Source organism: Vipera berus, assembly GCF_964194415.1.
Source record: "Vipera berus genome assembly, chromosome: 11".
NCBI classification, from domain to species: domain Eukaryota; kingdom Metazoa; phylum Chordata; class Lepidosauria; order Squamata; family Viperidae; genus Vipera; species Vipera berus.
Genome location: NC_138214.1, coordinates 22018727 through 22040573, shown reverse-complemented (window position 1 = coordinate 22040573; position 21847 = coordinate 22018727).

Sequence of the window (21847 nt, the reverse complement as noted above, 5' to 3'; positions counted from 1 at the left end):
CGGGAGAGGACCCCTTACGAGGACGGGCCGAGGAATTTAGTAAATATCTGGTGGACAAAATTGCTCAGATTCGGGCTGGTCTGGACTCTGGGCAGTATCTGACGAGAGGAAAACAATGAATTTGGCCGAGAACATTTGGGAAGAGTTCGATCCTGTAACTCCGGATGAAGTGGACAAGATCATGGGGAAATTAAGTGCCGCCACATGTTTGTTGGACCCGTGTCCCTCCTGGCTGGTCTATGCATCTCGGGAGGTTACACGAGGCTGGCTCCTAGCAGTTATCAATGCCTCACTGAGTGAGGGGTACTTCCCTGCCGCCTTGAAAGAGGCGGTGGTAAGGCCCCTCCTTAAGAAACCTGCATTGGATCCAGCTATTCTAAACAACTTTCGTCCTGTCTCCAACCTTCGCTTTCTTGCGAAGGTCGTTGAGAGCGTGGTGGCACGGCAGCTCCCTTTGGTCCTGGAGGAAACTGAGTATCTGGATCCGTACCAATCGGGTTTCAGGCCTGGGTATAGCACGGAGACGGCATTGGCTTAGGCCCGGGATACTTGCAGGACCATCTGCTACCAGGAACGAATTCCCATCGCCCAGTACGCTCACACAGAGAAGGCCTCCTCAGGGTACCGTCGGCTAGACAATGTCAGCTGGCGACCCCCAGGGGAAGGCCCTTCTCTGTGGGAGCGCCAGCCCTGTGGAATCAGCTCCCCCCTCAGCTTCGGATGGCCCAAGATCTCCAGTCCTTTCGCCGCGGCCTCAAAACACTCCTTTTTCACCTGGCTGACCTGGACTGACAGGGATTTTAATTATGTTTACAATTTTCAATTTATTTTTAATTTTTAATTTTAATTTATTGCACAGAGGCCTTTAATTTTAATTTTATCTTAATTTCTGTATTTATTGTATATTATTGTTGTTAGCCGCCCTGAGTCCTTCGGGAGATAGGGCGGGATATAAGTGCTAATAATAATAATAATAATAATAATAATAATAATAATAATAATAATAATAATAATAATAATAATAATAATAATAATAATAATAATAATAAATGAAAATAAAAGGGCAACTAAGATTATTAAGGGCCTGGAAACAAAAACATAGGAAGAATGGTTGCAGGAATTGGGTATGGCATTCTAGAGAAAAGAAGGACTAGGGGGGACATGACAACAATATTCCAGTATTTAATGGGCTGCCAAAAAGAAGAGGGTGTCAATTTATTTTCCAAAGCACCAGAAGGCAAGACAAGAAACAATGGATGGAAACTAATCAAGGAGAGAAGCAACCTGGAATTAAGGAGAAACTTTCTAACAGTGAGAACAATTACCGTAATCAGAGGAACAGCCTGCCTCCAGAAGTTGTGAGTGCTCCATCACTGGAGGATTTTAAGAAGAGACTGGACAGCCATCTGCCTAGAATGGTATCAGGTCTTCTGCTTGAGCAGGGGGTGGGACTAGAAGACCTCTAAGGTGCCTTCCAGCTCTATTCTGATTGAAGAGGGGAGTTTCTTCTTTAAGATAATATTGACAAAATACCTACTCAATTTAACTACCCACAAATTGGGTGGAGAATTTTGAGAGCTCATTTGTGCCCAAAGTTTGAATCAATGATTTGAGAAACTGTATCTTCTTCTCTGAATTCATTTTTTAAAAATGGGTACTGTTATGTTTCGGGATCGGTGAGGCATTGATGAGGCAGAACAGTGAAACAGCAACACGTTTATTCAGTAACAACAGAAGCAGCACTAACTGCTGCTTAACTACTATTTATATGGATCACCTCTAGGAGGCGACCAATAGAATTAAAGCATTAATTCCCGTGCAAAAACACAGTTAATAGTTCTGGAGACAAGCAGGCTGGAATTCAAGCAGACACAGCAGTTAGCAATCATTCACAGATTACAAGTAATTAAAGCCAATACATAACAGGTACATAGCTTGCAATGTTTTTTCTTTTTTCTTTTCTGGGTCTATAACAAACACCATTTTATTCCATTCAAGGTGCATCTGTGCAATAACTTTCACACATCAATCTGACCTCTATTAAGAAGTGAATCTGGAAATGAGAGAGACCCAACCTGCAAAAGGCAAAGAAGTGGGAAATGGCCCCATTGCAATGTGAAGCTGCGTTGAGCCTGGAGGAGAGGGAGCTTATTGCAAGCTGCAGGCCTACCTGAGTTGTAGAGTTGATCCTGCAACTGTCCTCAGGAAAGCCTCTGGCAGGACAGAGGCATGCACAGCCCAGAAACACAACAAAGCAAGCGCAGCATGTGGGTCCACAGGGTGAAAGCCTCCTCCTTTCCTTATGTGTGTGTGTGTGGGGGGGTCTCCTACATTCCATCCATTATTGGAAAGTGGGTGGGTGGAAGGCAACCTGTGGCCCTTGAGTCCCCTTTCTGAAGCCCTTGGAGAACTGCTGGTCAAGTTGGTGAAAAGGGAAGGACCAATGGTCTGCCCTGTTGAAGTGACAGATTGAGAGATTGCTGGGCACCCCAATTCAAGAATTCTCCATGGCTGTGTTTTGCCTGAAATTGGAAGTAGCCATAGCCATAGCCATAGCACTGGGACTTATTTTCTGCCCCACAGCACTTTACAGCACTCTTTGAGCAGTTTACAATGCAGAAGAATTATTTGCATATTACCTCCAACAATCTGGCTCCTCATTTTACCGACCCTGGAAGGATGGGAGGCTGAGTCAACCCTGAGCTGGTCAGGATCAAACTCCAGGCTGTGGGCAGAGTTTGCCTGCAATGCTGCACTTTAATCGCTGCACTACCAGGGCTCAGTAAATGCTGGTACACAGCAAAAATGTCATAAATCAGGGTCATGTGATTGAGAGATACTGTAAACAGCCATAACTGTGGGCTGGTTGCCAAGCACCCAAAATGAGGTCATGTCACCATGCGGAAGGAAGGGGTCAGAATTTGGTTGTAAATATCTTTTGGGGATTCCATCGTAATTTTGAATAGTCAGTAAGTGGCTGGTTGCAAGGACTGTCTGCACTTTCACAAATTCTCCTTCAGTCAAAAAAAAGAAGTCACAGCACCTGCATTTGGCTACCTAATTCCTCAGAGCATCTGTGTAGAAATAAGGGAAGCTCTGCTGGTCCATGAGGAGAAGGAGCCGGACAATTGCTTCTTTTGAATCAGCCATCTCTGCCCAGTATCTTTATCATGCAGGATGGTGCCAAAACCAGGTTGTGGTAAAGAGGAAAAGAAAAGGAAAGACTGGTTGAATGCACACACTGTATGGCGACGGTCCAGATGTTTGGAGAAATAACTGTACAAAGTGCCTTCAAACAAAGGAGAACTGAATCTCTCCTGTTAACAGACAGGCTAATGAAAAGTAGATTCATTATTATTAAATATTACTTTTTTCCCCACAGATTCTTCTCTCTGTCCCTCATTTATGAGGTCTTATTACCATTTTCTTTTTTGTGTGTTTCCTGCATACCTTAAAGTACTCTATTGAAAGAATTCCATTTCTCCGCTTGGTTCTTTCAAGAGGCTACTTAAAAGCTTTTAAAGATATTGGACTTTCTGTTCTTGGGGCTGCTCTATTTTACCCTCCATAGAAAACTGCATTGTGCAGAATGTTTTTCTGCTCAAGAGGGAACAGCCAAACGGCAATTTCCTGTTCTTATTTACAGCCCATCACAATGGCATCTTCAGCATTTTCTACACCGTTTTCTCCTGCTGGAGAACGGATGGACGGAAGGACCCTCCAGGCCGAACAAAGACAGAAGGAGACCGATTTTCCTGTTGAGATGCTCATACAAAAGGACTGAGGATTTCAGGGCTCCTCAGCTACACAATTTCATATATATATTTTGGTTTTGTAATACAGAAATTTGATCTGGGATTTTAAAAAGAGAGGATCAACACATATTCTAGGGGCAATATGGCTTCATGCTGTTAATTTATTTTAGGGGTTTTCCAAGAGTTGGTAGCCCCAAGACAAAGGGAGAGCTTCAGGCATTCCTGGGCCTCCTCAATTTTTACCATGCATTCCTTCCTAACAAGGCCGCAGTAGCAGAGCCGTTACACTGGCTCTTGGATAAAAACACCCCATGGAAATGGACCAAGGTCCATGAAAGCAGTTTTAAGGCAGTAAAGTCACTACTGTCCTCTAACTGACTGCTCACTCACTTTAAAGAGTCATTGCCAGTGTGCCTTGCATGTGACGCATCCCCTTATGGGGTTGGGGCTGTTTTAAGTCATTTAGAGAGTGATGGGACTCGAGTCCCAATTGCTTATTATTCAAGGACATTGTCCTCTGCTGAGTGCAATTACGTGCAAATTGACAAAGAGGCCTTGGCCATTGTGGCCGGGGTGAAGAAGTTCCATGATTATTTCCACTTCTTTTCCTTAGATGTATTTTGTTTATTTCGCCTGCCTGTTACTCATCACAATAAGATCAATGAGAGGCATTTTCCCTTTCATCTTACCGGAAACTAAGAAAGGGGGTGGGGGAATCTGGTTTGTTTCTCCAGATGGAATATGAGGAGTTGAGATTGACTGTGCTACGAATGGACTGATGATTCTCCTTTTCCCACCAGAGGCTTACCACCTGGAACTTGGCTGATCCAGAACTGACCAAATGAACTGAGGGGTGGAGTTTGCTTGGGGACACTTTAAAAATATCGATCTGTGAGGGGATTCTTCAGATCCTGTCTATTATACCCTCTATCATCAAGAGTCTTTCTTTCTTAAGATGTGGATTGAAGTGGGTTCTGACACTTAGGAGTAAAACACCAGTGGTGGCTGAGGTAATATCTCAAGGGCATCTTTTTTAAAGGACTCCAATACCACAGCTACCTATCATGAGTTACCTCAGTCCCACGAAGGGGTTTACCTCAGGGAATAAGGTAAGCATCTGGATCCTGAATTATTTTAGCCAAGGTTCAAATTTTTAGTAGTAAAATGTTGGTGGAATCTGAATTAATCTCAGCTGTGTCCTCTTAAAAAGGACCAAATCACTATAGGCAAGTCAATTAAAAATAGCTTTAAAGGTAAAATCATTCCAGGAGCTGACCTTGCTCTCTGGAATAAAGTGAATTCTTGGGACCTGGTGTAATTTTAGCCAAGGCTCAAGTTCTTAAAACAAATTTCTTATATGGCTGATCACACATGGCCTATGCTATGCTAATGGTATGCTATGCTAATGCTATTCTCCATTGCCTTCCATTGTCTGTTGTACTCTAAAATAAAAATAAAAAACATGTAGAGGACTAGCTACTTCAGCTAAGGCAAAAGTTAACCAAAAATTAGTTCAAGTCCAGGAACTGACCTTGCTCTGGGGAATAAAGTCTATTTGTCAGAATTCATTTATATTTCATTTCTAACTATCTCCTCTGAGCTAACCCCAAATCTCTCTCCCCCTGGATTCTGCCATTCCCAAGGGGGAGCAGGAACAAGCATGGGGCTTTATGGCTTTCACTTCCTCCCTTAAATGTAACCTTTGTTTATTCCGCCTGCCTGCTATCCATCACAATATAACCAATTGCTTTCTTACTAGGCATTCCCCCTCAATTTACAGTCAACTAGAAAAGGGGATGGGAAAGGGAGGAATGCAACCCTCCGGGATCTGGTTTGTTTCTCTGAATGAAGTGTGAGGAGGGTGGAAATGATCCTGCTGCAAACGGACTGTTATGTCTCCTCTCCCACGATGGGCTTACCTCCTGTAGAGTGGCTGATTTGGAACTGACCGAATGAACTGTGGGGTGGGGTTTGCTTGGGGACACTTTAAAAATATCGATCTGTGAGGGGATTCCTCAGATCCTGTCTATTATGCCTGCTATCTCCTATTCCTTAGTAAAAGTTCCTGCTTGGAAAATCTCGTCTCCAAGAGTCCTACTTTAAGATGTGGGTTGAGGTGGGTTCTGACACTATTCTTGGGACATGAGGTAATTCCAGCCAAGGCTCAAATCCTTAAAGTAAAACATATAAAATTGCTAAAATTGCTTCAGGTCCAGAAGCAGACCTGACTTTGTTGCAGGAAAGTAAATTCTCAGTTTAATAAAACCGTTCAAAGTCCAACCAGCAGCAGAACAAAATCAAGAGAGATAAGATGAAAAACCGAGAGATGTATACGATCAATAAGCATCCAGTGAGAAAGCAATGTCAAAGAGGAAAGTGATTAGGTGAGGGGTTTTTTAAAAAAAGCAAACAGCAAAAACTGTTGCACAATTTAAGCATCCCAGTTAAAATAAGCCACTGCTGTTTTCAGACTATTACGAGAGAGCCTGCCTTGCTACTTTACTGTTATTTTCTTTCAGTGACCAAATGGATAAGCAGTGATGTGATGGTATCACTAGAAGAAACAAGGTTGAATCTTGCAAACTTGATGGGGATTCCCCCCCCCCCACACACATTTATGGACGGTTTGAAGAGTCTAAAAATTTGTATAGATATATTAGGCCTATCTGATTGATAGCAGAAGCTGCCAAGCATATCCATAGCCGTGTTCCAGTCTGTGAAGATCCTTCTGTATCTTGAACCTGTCTTCTGGAGGGTTGGGTATTCCTGCCAGCTTGGTGTCATCTGCAAAGTCTCAGTAACTTGCTTGTTCTATAGTTCCAGTGCACTCCAATGCATACTGTTTAAATCTGGATGTTCCACACCAATGTTTTTATTGACATTTCTCAGACTTACTATGCTCTGAGTTCAGCTTTTGATGATTGAGGGCGGCCCCAGACACTCCTCCAGGACTGACTGACAATCATGAGAAATGTTGGCTGTATCCACAACCACTTTCTCCTTCCAGCTGGTACAATGTTTCACTATTCAGTCTCCTATTCTGTACAAAAAGAATTTTCCTTCCCTTTGCATAGAAGTTGGAACTAGTAAATTGACTCCATTACTTTCTTCCATTTTCCTTTTGCTTCTAGATAAAAGGTCTTATTTGTCTAGCAGCAGTAGCTACAGTATATTACACCTTTTCCTTAGTCTGCGGTTTTATTCTTTCATCAGCCAGACATTAAAAAACAGAGCCTGAAAGATTCCAGAAATTGCTTTTCTCTATCCTGATGATCACATCCTTCACCCCATACACTTCACAGCAGGAACATCCAGTGTGGAGCAGAGATGAAAGAAAAAAAAATAGGAATGTGTTAAAATAATTTATGCTTAAAAGGTTATTTACTTGTCTATCTGTCTATGTGAAGGAATGCAATATAAGTTACAGATACACCAAAACAGATAAGAACAGTGCAACCTACACACCACAAACAGTAACCAGTCTGGAATTAATTGCTTTCAGTGTCAGCAAAGCATGAATTCTGCAGGCCACAAATGCAAACTTTGTAAGTACTTGTAGCTTCAGGGCTCTGCCTGCCAGAAGAGATTTCCTGTCATGCTTATCCGGTTCCTTGGAGTATCGGGAATGTTGGGAACTTGTCATAAGGATCTCCAGAGAAATAACCACTGAGACTCTATGTCCGAATCAAAATGTCCCTCCTACCTTCTCCTATATTGTTTGGGAGAGCCTTAAAGGGTTGAAGATTAACATGAAATGGCAAATGTTCAAAAGGCAAGAAGTGCAACATTACAAATACAAAATACTCAGTTAATGGCAAGCAGTCTCATCTTCTAAAAATTAGGTTTCCTGCAGATAGAAAGCTTTCTGGAAAAAAAGCACCAATTTAATAGATAGGGTGGAAGGTCTATCTGCTAAAAAAGAAGGTCTATTTAATTCATGTTATACTTGTGCAATTTATTCAATTTTACTGCATAAAGACTATACATATGCAAAAAATATATGGGCAATTTTGTCTCTGGCTTTGTTTCTGAAGTATCCTAAGTTCTTTAACTTGGGAATTTGGCAGGTTTGCATCCATTGCTTCTTGTCTTGCCTTCTGGTGCTTTGGAAAATAGGTTGACCTCCCCCCTCCCCCCGCTTCTTCTTTGTGGCACCCCAAATTTATCTCAAAATTACTTACCTAAACCTATCTAACCATTAACTCCCATGAAAAGCAGCACTTGAAAAATGTTGACTATTATAACATTCATGTATGGTAGCTTTAATGCATCCTCTTGGAATAATGTATGCATGTGTATAACAAAACACATTACAATAATACAATTAATACAGAAGTTATCTATTACCAATACTTGCAATGAATATTCTATTTAAACAATAGCAGAGGGATATTTTTAAGTTTATATGGCAAAGAAACCAAGAATTAAATACAAGCTATTGCAAGATACTAAGGAAAAAGTGGGGGTCTGGGTTTACCAGACCTGAAATTGTACTTTGATGCATGCTGTTTGGTCTGGTTAAAAGAGTGAGTGAATTTCCAGAATAAGAGGCTACTTGAATTGGAAGGCCATGAATTAAGGTTTGGATAGCATGGGTATTTATGGTACAATGAAGTCAAAATAATAATAATAATAATAATAATAATAATAATAATAATAATAATAATAATAATGATGATGATGATGATGATGATGATGATGATGATGATGATGGAAGGGACCTTGGAGGTCATCTAGTCCAACCCCCTGCTCAGGCAGGAAACCCTATATCATTTCGTACAAATGGCTGTCCAGTCTCTTCTTAAAAACTTCCAGTGTTGGAAGTAAATATTGATTTCAATAATCATTTTATTAGACCTGCCGTATTAAGAGTTTGGAATAAATTCTTTATGAAGTTGCCTCTTAGGGTGTCCCCCAAGAACCTTTTTTAAGAAATGGACTGGTGGACCTACGGTAAAATAGTATTTTTCAACTTTGGAAACCCCACCCTCAAGTCTAAGGAAGAAAGAGAATTAGAAGGTCATGTCTGCCATTGGTTTACATACCTACAAATGAAGGGAAGATTTAAAGTAGATAAAAAGCCATGTTTAATTTTGCTAAAAATGAATTGGAAATTTTACTATGCTGTAGTGATGATCATATTATTGCCAAGGGCTATAAAATGATACTAAAACTGAATTTGGAAAATGAACATGTAAAACATTGTATGATCCAGCGGGCAAGGAATTTTGGGTATAATGTGATGCTTGAACAATGGGAGAATATGTGGATAAAAGGCTTAAAATTTACATTAAACTATGACTTAAAAGAAAATTGTTACAAGATGATGTATCACTAGTGTTTAACACCAGATAAGAATATCTAGAATGTATAAAGGCATTTCAAATGAATGTTGGTAATGTCAATGTAAAGAAGGGACTTTTTATCATTTATGGTGGACATGAGATAAAGCTAAGGAATATTGGAGTAGGAATCATACATTAATGCAGAAAATTCTTAAAGTGAACATAAAGATTAAACCAGAAACTTTTCTTCTGGGTCTAATGGAAAAAGACTTTGGGGGAAAAAATTTGGAACTCTGATTTTATGTATGGTGACCACAGCAAGACTGCTCTTTGCACAAAAATGGAAGGATGTTTCGATTCCCACCATGGACAAATGTCTACAAAAGCTGATGGAATTAGCAGAGATGGCTAAATTGACTGTTTCGATAAAAGAAAGGAATATACAGTAAGTACTTTTGTTTCTACTTGGAAACAGCCGCTGGACTTTGTGGCTGAGGTGGCAAAAATGACACTTTGATTTTAGGTTTTACTGATCACACTGATTTGTTTATACAGAAATGGCTAGTACATACTGCTATAGAAATGTAAAAAGTTGGGATTCAATTTTAATGTCTTATTTTACTGCAACAGAGGGAGTCGGAAGTCAATGCCTTCTGTTTCTTCCCCTCTCCTTCCCCACACTTTTTCATTTTCCCTTTCCTTATTGTTGTCCCTTACTATTTGCTTTTCTATTTTCATATTTTATGTTATAAATGAATAAAATTATAAAAATTATTTAAAAAGGAACCTGCTGGGTCTCTGGCAAAAAAATAAATACAGAAGTTAGCTATTTGGAAACATACAAATGCCGTCATGTCATTTACTCTGGATTCTTTCACCTGATGTGTCTAACAGAAATGAAGCAGTGACTGGGAAGGAAGCATAGCAAAAACACTGAAGCTTCAACGTCAGTTCATACCCATCCCATATCAGCCATTTAATTCAACCCTCCCTCCCTTCTTGCAAAATATGGGAAAGTGCAAAGTCTGATTCACTCTAGGTCTGAAAATGTGAAATTTGCTTTCTGATATGAACTAAACAAATTTATTTTCCCATCCCTGAACTTGAGGCTGTTGGCTCATAAAGCACAATGTCACTCCTAAACTGCAGTGATTTGGTACCCTTGGAAATTTCCAAACTTTTTAAAGCATCCAGGAGACATGAGCGAGTGACTCAACCACCAAGATTGATACAGGCATTAAATCTCCACCGGGTAGTAAAGTAGAAGCAATAAAGCTGGAAGTACCTTATTTATGTATTTGCTCCTTCCATTTCTAACCTGCAGACCAAAAATTCAAGGCAATTTACATCTCAAAAGTAAATCAAATGCAAAGATGAGAGCTGAAGGCAAATGAAATGGAGATTCTCAAATTTGTAGACAGAGAAACTAAATGAGTTTCCTATTTTTTCACTTCTTTGGGGATTCCAGTTTTCCTACTTTTTTCAGAGATTTATTTTGGATTCCTTATTTAAATCCTTTACTGCCTACATCCCTGAAAGTGTAGTAGGAGATGCTACGGCTGGGCTTGCTTGCTGAAGCCTCCTTGAGCTCCTTCATGGCAGAAGTGGAGAAGCCAAGGAGGCTGCAACGTCACCGGAAAGAGCGTCATTCCACAAAAAGTAGCATATTCACATACAAGATTGATGCCTCTTTGCTAAGTGCAGAAACACACACACATCCACGACAGTTTTATCTTTTCCTCCTTTGAACATATTTCTAAAGCAGATCTGCTTTCATCTGGAGTCAAAAATTTATAAACTTGCGACAGTTTTCATCCACATCCATTACTGACATTAATTGCACAGCACAAATTTAAATCAAGATAGTGAGCAAACAGTTAAGTTGAGGTCCTATTGTATGTCATCTGATTTTAGGGTTAGAGAAAACTTAAGGAGAGCAGCAGGTGGTGGTCTGGGAGTTTGAACTGCAAAATGAGTGAACTCCAACCATAAGGATCCACTGCCCTCTCAACAGGACTTGGAGGCATCCCCCAGCAAAGGAGTTATAGTTACTCATCTATTCTTAGTATTGCTGGGGGTTTTGTGCAAGCTGTTTCATTGGTCTCTCTCCCCCTCACCCCCATAATTTTGAACGACACGTCCAATATAATCTCGTTATCTCAGAGGTCTCCATGTGCACCAGGAGAAGTTAAGAAATTAAGTTCATAGAACATGTCTTCCTATGAAATGAAGTTTATTTAGATTTTCTATTTTTTTTTAAATTCTCAGCCAGCCAGAAGTTTATATCTATTGTTTTGAAACAAGCAGACATACCACAGATTCCTATTAGAAAATCTAATAAAGAAATAGGTTCTTTGACATTAAATCATATCTATCTCAGTATAGGATGAGAACAAAAGGAGAATTTCTCTCTGCTGAAGACTAAGAGAAATGCAAAGGGGACTAAAATGCTTAAAGTACAAACAAATCAAAACACCAAGATAGAATCACAGGCACGGGGATATGGGGATATGGGGTTTGAGTCCAGAGCCCAAAAAAGGGATTGGTTTGCTTAACCAAGATCGCTGGCAGCTGATGCCCTCATAAACATCCCTCCAATCTGGATGTTCTGGTCCTCTCTCTTTAGAGCAGGGGTCTCAAACTGCCAGACCGTGGGCTGGACGCATCATGAAGAAACCGCACCCACCCCATTGCCAGCAATGGCAAAAAAGCTCCGATACGTCGTGCGACGTCACACGACATTGCGAGTTTGAAATGTCTGTTTTAGCGCCCAGGTTGTCAGATGGGGTGATCACAGGTGGCTTCTCTTGTATTTGATTAATAAATCCAGCTGAAGCCGTCTTGTTTCAAACATGCTTCTCTGCTGCTCATTGTTTCAGCCCGTCTACCTGCAGACTGTTTACCTGACTCTGTAAATCCTCCCAGTGACTTTTCATGAAGACACTGGGAGGATCAGTTCAAAGCCGCCCTCTGGCAGGTACAATTACTGCATCTTCTATTCAAATATTTTTGATTTTTCCAGAGAAGGCTCTTCACACAGCAATCTTGCCCCTTCCCTTTCCCTTTCTGTTTTCTTTAGTGAGTCAGGAAATCTTGGAAACCTGGTAAAGTGTTGAAAAGCCCACCGTCTTGACTAGCCCGTTGATGTGCTCCAAGCCGGTCTCTTCATGGCTTCTGGAGTGAGCAAACACGTTCTTCCTCTAGGGAATGCATCATTTCTCCTTCTGCTTAGCTACAATGCATCCTCTCTGCCTTTCCTATCTGCTTGCTCTTTCAACTGTTTCCCCTTGATGTTAACCTGGGGTGAGGAAGGAATGTGCCTTCGGCCATCTCTCGCTGCGGAAGAGAAAGGTGTGAAGACCCAACAACATCTTTACAGACATGGGAATGGACTTCGTTATCAGCTCCGTTTCCACAGTGGACCTAACACCTAGGGATTGGCTTGTTTGAACTGACTGGATGAACTATTTGGGTGGGGTTTGCTTCTTGCTGTTTTAACCCATTGATCTGAGGGGGAAACCCTCAGATCCTGCCTTCTTTGCCTGCTGTCAGCTTCTCCTAATAAAAGTTCCTTTTGGAATGAAAGTGTTCCAAGAGTCCTGCTTTCTTGGGATGAGGTTTTGAAGCGGGTCCTTACAGGACGTTTGTTAAACAGAGATCCAACCTATAATTCAGGAGAAATTTTGGGACAGTGAGAGGTTGTGAGTGCTCCATCACTGGAAGTTTTCAAAAATGGACACACGAACCATTTGACTGAAATGGCAGAACGTTCCTGCCTTGAGCAGAAGGTTTGACTAGAAGACCTCCAAAGTCCTTTCCAGCCCTATGAATCAATCTTTATGTTCTACTACCCCTAAGACTACTTGACCACCCACAGGCCACTGACCAGCTCTACTTGGCCTTGGTGGCCCCTGGCTTCGCCCTTCTGTTGCCACTCTCTTGCAGGCTCTGGAGCAGCAGGAGTTTCTGCCTGCCCCCGAGACCCTCAGTCTTCCAGCTCTTTCAGCAGCTCCATCAGCCTTGCAGCCTCCAGGGGTCTCTGCTGCCTCATGGCATCTCCTGCGGACTCCTCAGCTCCCAGTTTGGCTTCCAGCTGTTCTCCTCTCTGCTCCTCTCCTTGGGCTGCCCAGATCCCAGCTGCTCAGCTCATTCGACTGCTTGGTTCTGGCTCCCAGATCTGGCTCTGGCCAGACTCTGCTCTCCCCACTGCAGAGCCTTCACCCTGTCACTGCTACCCCTTGTCCTCAGCTGGCACTTTGAGGCTTGGAGCTGAGCCTGTGGACTCACCCTACCAACCTCACTGCCAGGGTCTTTCTTGACTCTGAGTCCTGGGATCCCCCAGCCCTCTGAGGTCCTGATGCTTGGTGGCTGTGAGGTTTTCAGCTCAGCTGAGTCCTGCAGTGACTAGGAGGGCAAGGGTGAAGGTGTTGCTTCAGCTGGTAAGGGGGGGTGGGGTTCACCTGGCTTCCCAGCACACTAGGTGGAAAGTCAGGGGAAGGGAGGTTGAAGAATTCCTTTTCTTTCTCAAAAGGCTAAAAGGTCTCCATTCCAGCTATGGGGAAAGAGTGTCAGCGAGTTGTCCAATGTGCCGGTCACTTAGGAATGCCAAAACCATTTCTGAAGAAGGCCACTTGGCTGGTGACCTCCCTGCAGAGATCTTTACTGTCTTTCTCCAAACACCTGTTCCGAAGCTCTAATTCTTGCATCGCCATTTTGACATGGTTCAATCCGTTGTCCTCCTCGGTTTTCCACAGATCTCCCACTGTGGCCTGGGAAACAGCTCTGCAGCTGCTGCTATTGCTGCTGTAGATTGTTGATTTGCTTCTTCTTATTTTCCCTCACATTCTGTTGAAGAAGGCTGACTTTCTTCATCAGTTGGCTGAAGTGGCTTTTCTCCACATAGTAACTTTGGTCCGTCTCAGCCAGTTCATGCTGCAGACTTTAGAGGTGCTTCTTAAGTTCTTAAGAAGGTTCCAGACCTCTTCAAGGGGATGTCCACTGAAACCGCTGAGACAGCAGCCACCGCTTTGGCAGGCCCCACTCCCTGCCAACCCGCAGCAGCAGATCAGGATAGGAGACATCACAGTCAGCGGCAAAGGTACCAATCCATCCAAAGATTCCTGCCGCTGGATGCGAAATTCAGGGGGGAGTCGCAACGCTTGGGGTTCTTCTTAACCTAAGTCCTCAGCTACATGGAAGAATATGGACGAGACATTCCCAGCAACAAAGCCCGTATCTGTATTGTGCAATCCGCTCTGGATGGGGCTGCCGCAGATTGGATGGTGAACCTACAGGATTCCAATGCCTCAGAGCTTCACAACTTCAACCACTTCATGTCCTCACTGTGAAGGCAATTTGAGGAACCCTGGCTGACCGTAAAGCCCATGAGAAGATCAAAACAGTGAAGCAAGGCAGACACCAGGTAGCCGAATATACACAAGAATTCCGGGCCATCACCAGCAAGCTGAACTGGCCAGAAGACATCCTCCTTCGCCACTTCAAAGACGGCTTAAACTATGACCTATACAATGCATGCCTGCACTGAGGGGACCCATGCCAACTAGATGAATGGTATGTCTTGGCGGAGAAAGCAGAGATCGACCTACTAAAGAGGCATCACCGAGGGAAACCATGGGGCTGCTCACCCCCTGAACTGTTGTGTGAACCAGCAAAACCACCGGCTATGGCCAAGAAGTCAAAAGGCTGTTTCAAATGTGGGTGAGAAGGGCATCACGCCACAGAGTGTCGCTCAAAAGCCCCTCAACACAACCCAGATCGATCACTGGCCAGAAAGTCAGGGAAGTCCCCAGCCAAGCCACGAGAACTCGCCATGAGGGCAACAGGCTTTAGAGTCCCCACCCTCTGCCAAGCGTGGGCAGGGAACTCTGGCCTACACTGCAGGGGCAACAGATTCCTCGAACAAGGACTCAGAGGGCAAACCCCTGGTAAATGGCCTCATCACGCCCATCCTCAACACAGTAACTATATTAGCCCCCTCCATGCCCAAAGCTGTCAAAGTGAAAGCCCTAATAGACTCTGGCTGCACCCACTGCCTCATTAGCTCGACGCTAGTGGGGGACTTGGGCATGCCGGTGAGGAGGCTGAAACAGCCGATCTCATTCAGCCAGTTAGATGGGTCCATAGCAGGGGGGTTGCCAGCTACCCTAGCCACTTTACCAACCCACCTATTTCTGGGGAACCACAAAGAAGACATAACATTCTTAGTAACCCCAGGCATGGAATGCCCAGTGATCCTAGGGCTGGTGTGGCTAAAGAAATGGGAACCCTGGGTAGATTGGAGGATGGCAGAGCTCCAATTCCTGAAAGGAGATCATGCGAAAGGGGATCATCACCCCAAGGAGCCCTACCAAGCCCAGGAGGGGAGAAAGCATCGGTGGGAGAGGAAAAGGGGTTACCCGAAATACCAGAGGAATACCAAGACCTTGCTGAAGTTTTCAGCGAGGAACGGGCAGATGAGCTCCCTCCTCACTGACCCACGGACTGTGCCATAGAAATCAAACCTGGGGCAAAACTCCTGAAACCCAGATGAACCCTAAAGAGAAGGAGATGGAAAGATTCATAAACAAAAACCTAGAAAGGGGATTTATCGAACCTGCCAAGCCCAAAGTAGCCGCCCTGGTCCTCTTTAGAGAGAAGGACGGCACTTTACGGTTGTGCATGGATTACCGCGCCCTGAATGCAATCGGTGAAAGTAACCTGTACCTCCTACCCCTCATGAAGGACATGTTATCCCACCTATCAAAAGGAAGAATTTTCACCAAACTAGACCTAAGGGAACCATACTATGCATTAGAATTAGGGTAGGGGACAAATGGAAAACTGCATTTAATTGCCCAATGAGATGTTACCAATTCAAAGTTTTGCTGTGTGGACTACAAGGGCCCCCCGCAATATTTATGCAATTAATTAATGAGATGCTAAGGGAGCACCTATTCAAAGTGGTCCTGGTTTATTTAGATGACAATTCTTATCTTCACCGAGTCCAAAGAGGAGCACGTCAACCTAGTCAGAGCGGTTTTAAAGAAACCGTGAGCTGCCCATCTATATGCCAAACTATTGAAATGGGAATTCCACCAGGAAAAAATAGATTACCTGGGTTATTGCATATCCCCACAGAACATCAAAATGGACCCCGAGAAGGTCAGGGCAGTGTTAGAATGGGCACCATCTTGCACAAGGAAGCAATTGCAAAGCTTCCTGGGTTTCACAAACCTTTACCCCCAATTCATCCCTTCATTCACCCAAATAGCCCTGCCCCTCACGAACTTGTTTAAAACAAGGGGGGGGGGGCTCAGTGAAACCCAGCCAGCCACTGAAATGGACAATGGAATGCCAAGCAGCATTCAAAAAGTTAAAGAGACTCTTCCGCCGAACCCTTACTGAGGCATCCAGACCCGAATAAACCTTTCGTAATACAGCGGACACAAGCAATGTGGTGGTGGGGGCTGTACTATTACAAGTAAATGAAGGGGCACTGCAACCGTGTGTGTGCACATCCAGGAAACTCTCTGAGACAGAACAACACTGGGCTGTGTGGGAAAAGGAAACATACGCTGTGAGATGGTCGTTACTCACATGGCGCCATTTCCTTGAAGGGAATAAAATCCCTTTCCAGGTGTGGACAGACCACAAAAATTTGGAAGCACTAAAAACACCCAGAAAGCTCACCCATAAGCAAGCCTGCTGGTCCCAGCACTTTCACCAATTCCGTTTTATGCTCAAACACTTGCTGGGGGGGGGAACTTCCTGGCAGATGCACTGTCTCGCATGCCCCAATATAACAGCACCCGAGCCACCGGTTCTAAACCACTCATGCCTGAACTACAATAAAAGTTCCTTTTGGAATGGATTTGTTCCAAGAGTCCTACTTTCTTGGGATGAGGTTTTGAAGCAGGTCCTTACACCCAAGTTCGGGGTTCATTTCATTAAGGGAACTTGGCTTCTCCCATTGACTTAGTTTGTTGGAAGCTGGTTGGGAAAGTCGCAAATTGAGATCACAGGACCGAAAGACTGCAACCATTGCAAATACACGCTGGCTGCCAAATGCCCAAATTTTTATCATGTGACTGGGAACATTGCAACAGTTGTAACTGCGAGGACTTGTCATAAATCCCTTTTTTCAGTGCCACTGAATTCCCACAGCTTTATGCAACAGTTTCAGTAAAAGGTACCCATAGTTATAATAATGTGTGCACAGTTTACATCTTTAAGTAATTGTTCAGAAGCTGCAAGTAACACCAGAATTTATTTAAGACACATTTATTGTTCCTTTATCTGAAGAAAGCATTCACAACATGAGGAACAGTCAAGTCTATTGTGTGTCTTTTTAGCTACACTTCGATGTAAATGGACTTGCATGGAAGGATGCTCATTTTCATTGCCCTGTCTCTACCTCCTCCCACAAGACACACTTGGGCAATTTCTCCAGGTACACGTGTGTCCTTCAGGGAAAGGTGCACACTCCTGAACTTGAGGAATCTTCTCAATTTTGCTTGTGGCAATCTTTAAATCAATTCAAATCTCTCTGTTATGATGGGTAGTGGATTTGTGTCTCATAGTGTCCCATTCTGTGGCAAAAACAGCCACTGGGAAGCTGAATTCATTTACCGACTGCATGATTTGCATAATGACCTCCATGAAAATTGTCGTAATTCAACTTACGACTGCAATGACTTATGATGGAAATTCAAATCCCAATTCTACTGGTAGGTTGAGGATTCCCTAAATAAAATTGAGGGATATCCCCTTAATTTTGAAGAAAGCAATAAGCTTGCCCTGTGCTTTTTGGCTCTTTGGCTGCCCAACGCATGTCAGCTGGGGAAGGTCTTCTCCATCTGAGCTCTAGGGCAGGGCTGCTGGGCTGCGTGTTCATCCCCAAAGGTTACATGATTTTACTAAGCATGGATCTGAACACATAGCAAAAACTAATAATAAAGGTAAAATAGAAAAACTAAGTCTTCTTGATTCATGTTTCAGGAATGTGAATTTAATGCATTTCATTTAATGTGTTTCAAGGAATTTAAAATATGATTGGGGTGATATGTACAGAACTATCTGCAGAGAAAAGATTTTATGAGCCTATCTTCATTTTCTAAATTATATCGCAGTTTATTGGGAAGTCATCATGGGCCTTTCACTGATTTAACAAGAACAATTGGGAAAGTGGGGCAAAGAGACAAGGCAATAAGAAGCCCGTGTTTTGATTCAAACACGACATTCAGATGTTTGCTGGTTTCCACAAGCTGCAAAATGAGAGAAGCAGTGTCTGTTTTGGGCCTCATTCCTCATAACTGCCCTGGAGATGCTTTGATGGGAAGGAATCTTTAGTGGGGAAAGAAGTCCAAAGTCTGAAATTATCCAGTGACATTTTGCCTAAAGCCAAGTTCTCAGCCAGGAAAATTTTCCATTTAGGGACTTCTGAGTCAGTATGAGAAGTCAGCTGCACCTGCTCCCAGTCTTCCCCAAGACTCCCCTGGAGGATTCGGCCAAAGAGCAGAAGTGAAACTCCGAGGATACTTCTCCCTCTCAGGAGGGATCCCTGACTAACTCAACTAGTTATTGGTCTCAGAGATTGTTGGGCAATTCTTTGGAGAGAAATGAAAGGGAAATAATCCCCATATGGTTCATAATGATAGGGGCAGAAATTGAATTAAATCAGTCACCAAGAATTAAGAGGTTTGTGAACTCCATCCTTGAAATTGCCCCCAGAGGGAATACACGGCATCTGTGGCTGAAGAAAAAGAAATCTGACATTTGTTGGCATCATGATTAAAGGGAAAGCTCCAGGGGCCACTTATTGCCCGAGCAAACAGCTGATGCATGGCCTGTCTCCAAGAACACAATCAAGCTCAGTCAAAACTAATGATTAAAACTTTGCATAGTTAAACAAAAATGACACACACAAAGCGGGAGACTGTTTCTGTGTCTTTGGAAGCGAGTTCTTGTTTACAAGCTCACTTCCAGCTCTACAGAGGAGCCGTGGCGGGTGTCTCACCTCTCCCGTGTAAGTGCTGGGAACTCTTTCTCACTTTCACCTCGGAACCAGTCTTGTGAATGGCAAATGAAATGCAGTGTTAAACTGCTGCCTTAGGGAATGGCAGCAGGTGTACGAACAGAGGGCCGTATCGACATCCGGGAGGGCCTCTCCGCTATTTACAAGTGGTGAGGCGCTCCGACCCTCTGCTTCTGCCCCGAGGTCCCGGGAGCGAGGATGTGCAGCCACCTGAGCTCCGGTTGGTGTACTTGAACGCCAGGTCCGTTGTTAATAAGGCTCCTCTTGTCCGGGATCTGGTCGAGGGTGAGCATGCGGACCTGGCTTGCATCACGGAGACTTGGTTGGGCCCAGAGGGCGGTATTCCTCTGGTTGATCTTTGCCCACCAGGTTTCTGGGTGCTACACTGGCCTCGGGCTCAGGGTAGGGGCGGGGGAGTGGCGGTAGTTATGAGGGAGACCTTGTGTCCGCGGGAGGCCACCGTTCCCCAGATAGTCAGGTGTGAGTCTCTCTTTCTGAGATGTGGTCCTGGGGCGCAGTTGGGCTTGCTGCTGGTGTACCTTTCTCCTAGTCATGCAGCAGCAGCCCTGCCTGAGCTTCTCGACATCCTCTCGGGGTTGGTGATTGAGTTCCCCAAACTTATAGTTTTGGGTGACTTCAATCTACCATCCCTGGGAGGATCATCTGAGTTAGCTCGGGAGTTCATGGCTTCCATGACGGCCATGGACCTGACGCAAGTAATTCATGGACCGACTCGTGGGAGGCCACACCCTTGACTTGGTTTTCTTAACTGGACGGTGGTTAGATGATCTTGGTGGGGGCTCCCCAATTGTTATGCCCCTGTCATGGACCGATCATCATCTCCTGCGGCTGGTCTTCTGTTTTGCCACTCCCCGCCGTGGGTGTGTGGAGCCAATTAGATGGTACCGCCCCAGGCGCTTAATGGACCCTGATAGGTTCCAGGCAGCGCTGGGGTCCCCACCTGCCTCCATTGCTCACAACTCGGCGGATGCCTTAGTGGAAGCCTGGGAAAGGGCAGCCATGGAGGCACTTGACCGAGTTGTACCCTTGCGGCCCCTGACCCGGTGCAGATCCCAGCGAGCTCCATGGTTTTCCATGGAGCTTTGGGAGATGAAGCGTCGAAGACGGGGCCTAGAGAGCTGTTGGAGATCCAGCCAATCCGAATCCGACCGATTGCGACTAAGAACCTATATTAGGTCTTATCTCGCTGCAATAAGGGCGGCGAGGTCTAATCACTTCGCTACCCTTATCGCGTCCGCAGATAACTGCCCGGCCGCCCTGTTTAGGGTGACCCGCTCCCTCCTTAATCAGGAGGTGAGGGAGGAGCCCTTGCAGGGTCGTGCCGAGGAGTTTAGTCAACATCTGTCGGACAAAATCGCTCGGATTCGGACCGGTCTGGACTCCGACTGGGCAGAGTCTGACGATCAGGACACGGGCGGTCTTGTCGATATTACCTGGGAGGAGTTTGATTCTGTGACTCCGGAGGAAGTGGACAGGATTATGGGGAGGTTGAGGTCCACCACATGTTTATTGGACCCGTGCCCTTCCTGGCTGGTTTATGCGGCTCGGGAGGGGACATGAGGCTGCCTCTTTGAGTGAGGGCAGTTTCCCCGCCGTCTTGAAGGAGGCGGTGGTGAGACCTGTCCTCAAGAAGCCTGCCTTGGACCCATCTGTGTTAAATAACTTTCGTCCAGTCTCCAACCTTCGCTTTCTTGCGAAGGTTGTTGAGAGTGTGGTGGCGCGTCAGCTCCCTCTGGTCCTGGATGAAGCGGATTATCTAGACCCGTACCAATCGGTTTTCAGGCCCGGGTACAGCACGGAGACGGCATTGGTCGCTCTGGTGAATGATCTCTGGAGGGCCCGGGACAGGGGACATTCCTCTGTCCTAGTCCTATTAGACCTCTCAGCGGCGTTTGATACCATCGACCATGGTATCCTGCTGCGGCGTCTCAGGGGATTGGGAGTGGGAGGCACAGTTTTTCAGTGGTTCTCCTCCTATCACCTGGGACGTTCGCAGTCGGTGTTGGCAGGGGGACAGAGGTCGACCTCGAGGCCTCTCGCTTGTGGAGTTCCTCAGGGGTCGGTCCTCTCGCCTCTCCTGTTCAACATCTACATGAAACCGCTGGGTGAGATCATTCGTGGTTTTGGAGTTGGGTATCATCAGTACGCTGATGATACCCAGCTTTTTATTTCGACCCCAAACCACCCCAGTGATGCCCTCGACGTGATGTCCCATTGCCTGGAAGCGGTTCGGGTCTGGATGGGGAGGAACAGACTTCAACTCAACCCCGACAAGACTGAGTGGCTGTGCATACCGGCATCCCGGGATATTCAGCGGCCCTATCTAGACCGGGATGCCCTGTGTACGGTCACTCATGCACTCGTGACCTCTCGTTTAGACTACTGCAATGCTCTCTACATGGGGCTGCCCTTGAGGACCACTCGGAGGCTCCAACTGGTACAGAATGCAGCCGTGAGAGTTGTGCTGGGAGTCTCCCGATACTCCCATGTTACACCTCTGCTCCGTGAGCTGCATTGGCTCCCAGTTGTCTTCCGGGTGAGATTCAAGGTACTGGTAATGGTGTTCAAGGCCCTACATGGCATGGGTCCGGAGTACCTCAGGGATCACCTGCTGCCGGCATCAACTTCCCTCCGCCCTGTGCGTTCCCACAGAGAGGGCCTCCTCAGGGTGCCACCGGTCAGAAAATGTCATTTGGTGGCCCCCAGGGGGAGGTCCTTCTCTGTGGGCACTCCGGATTTATGGAATCGGTTGC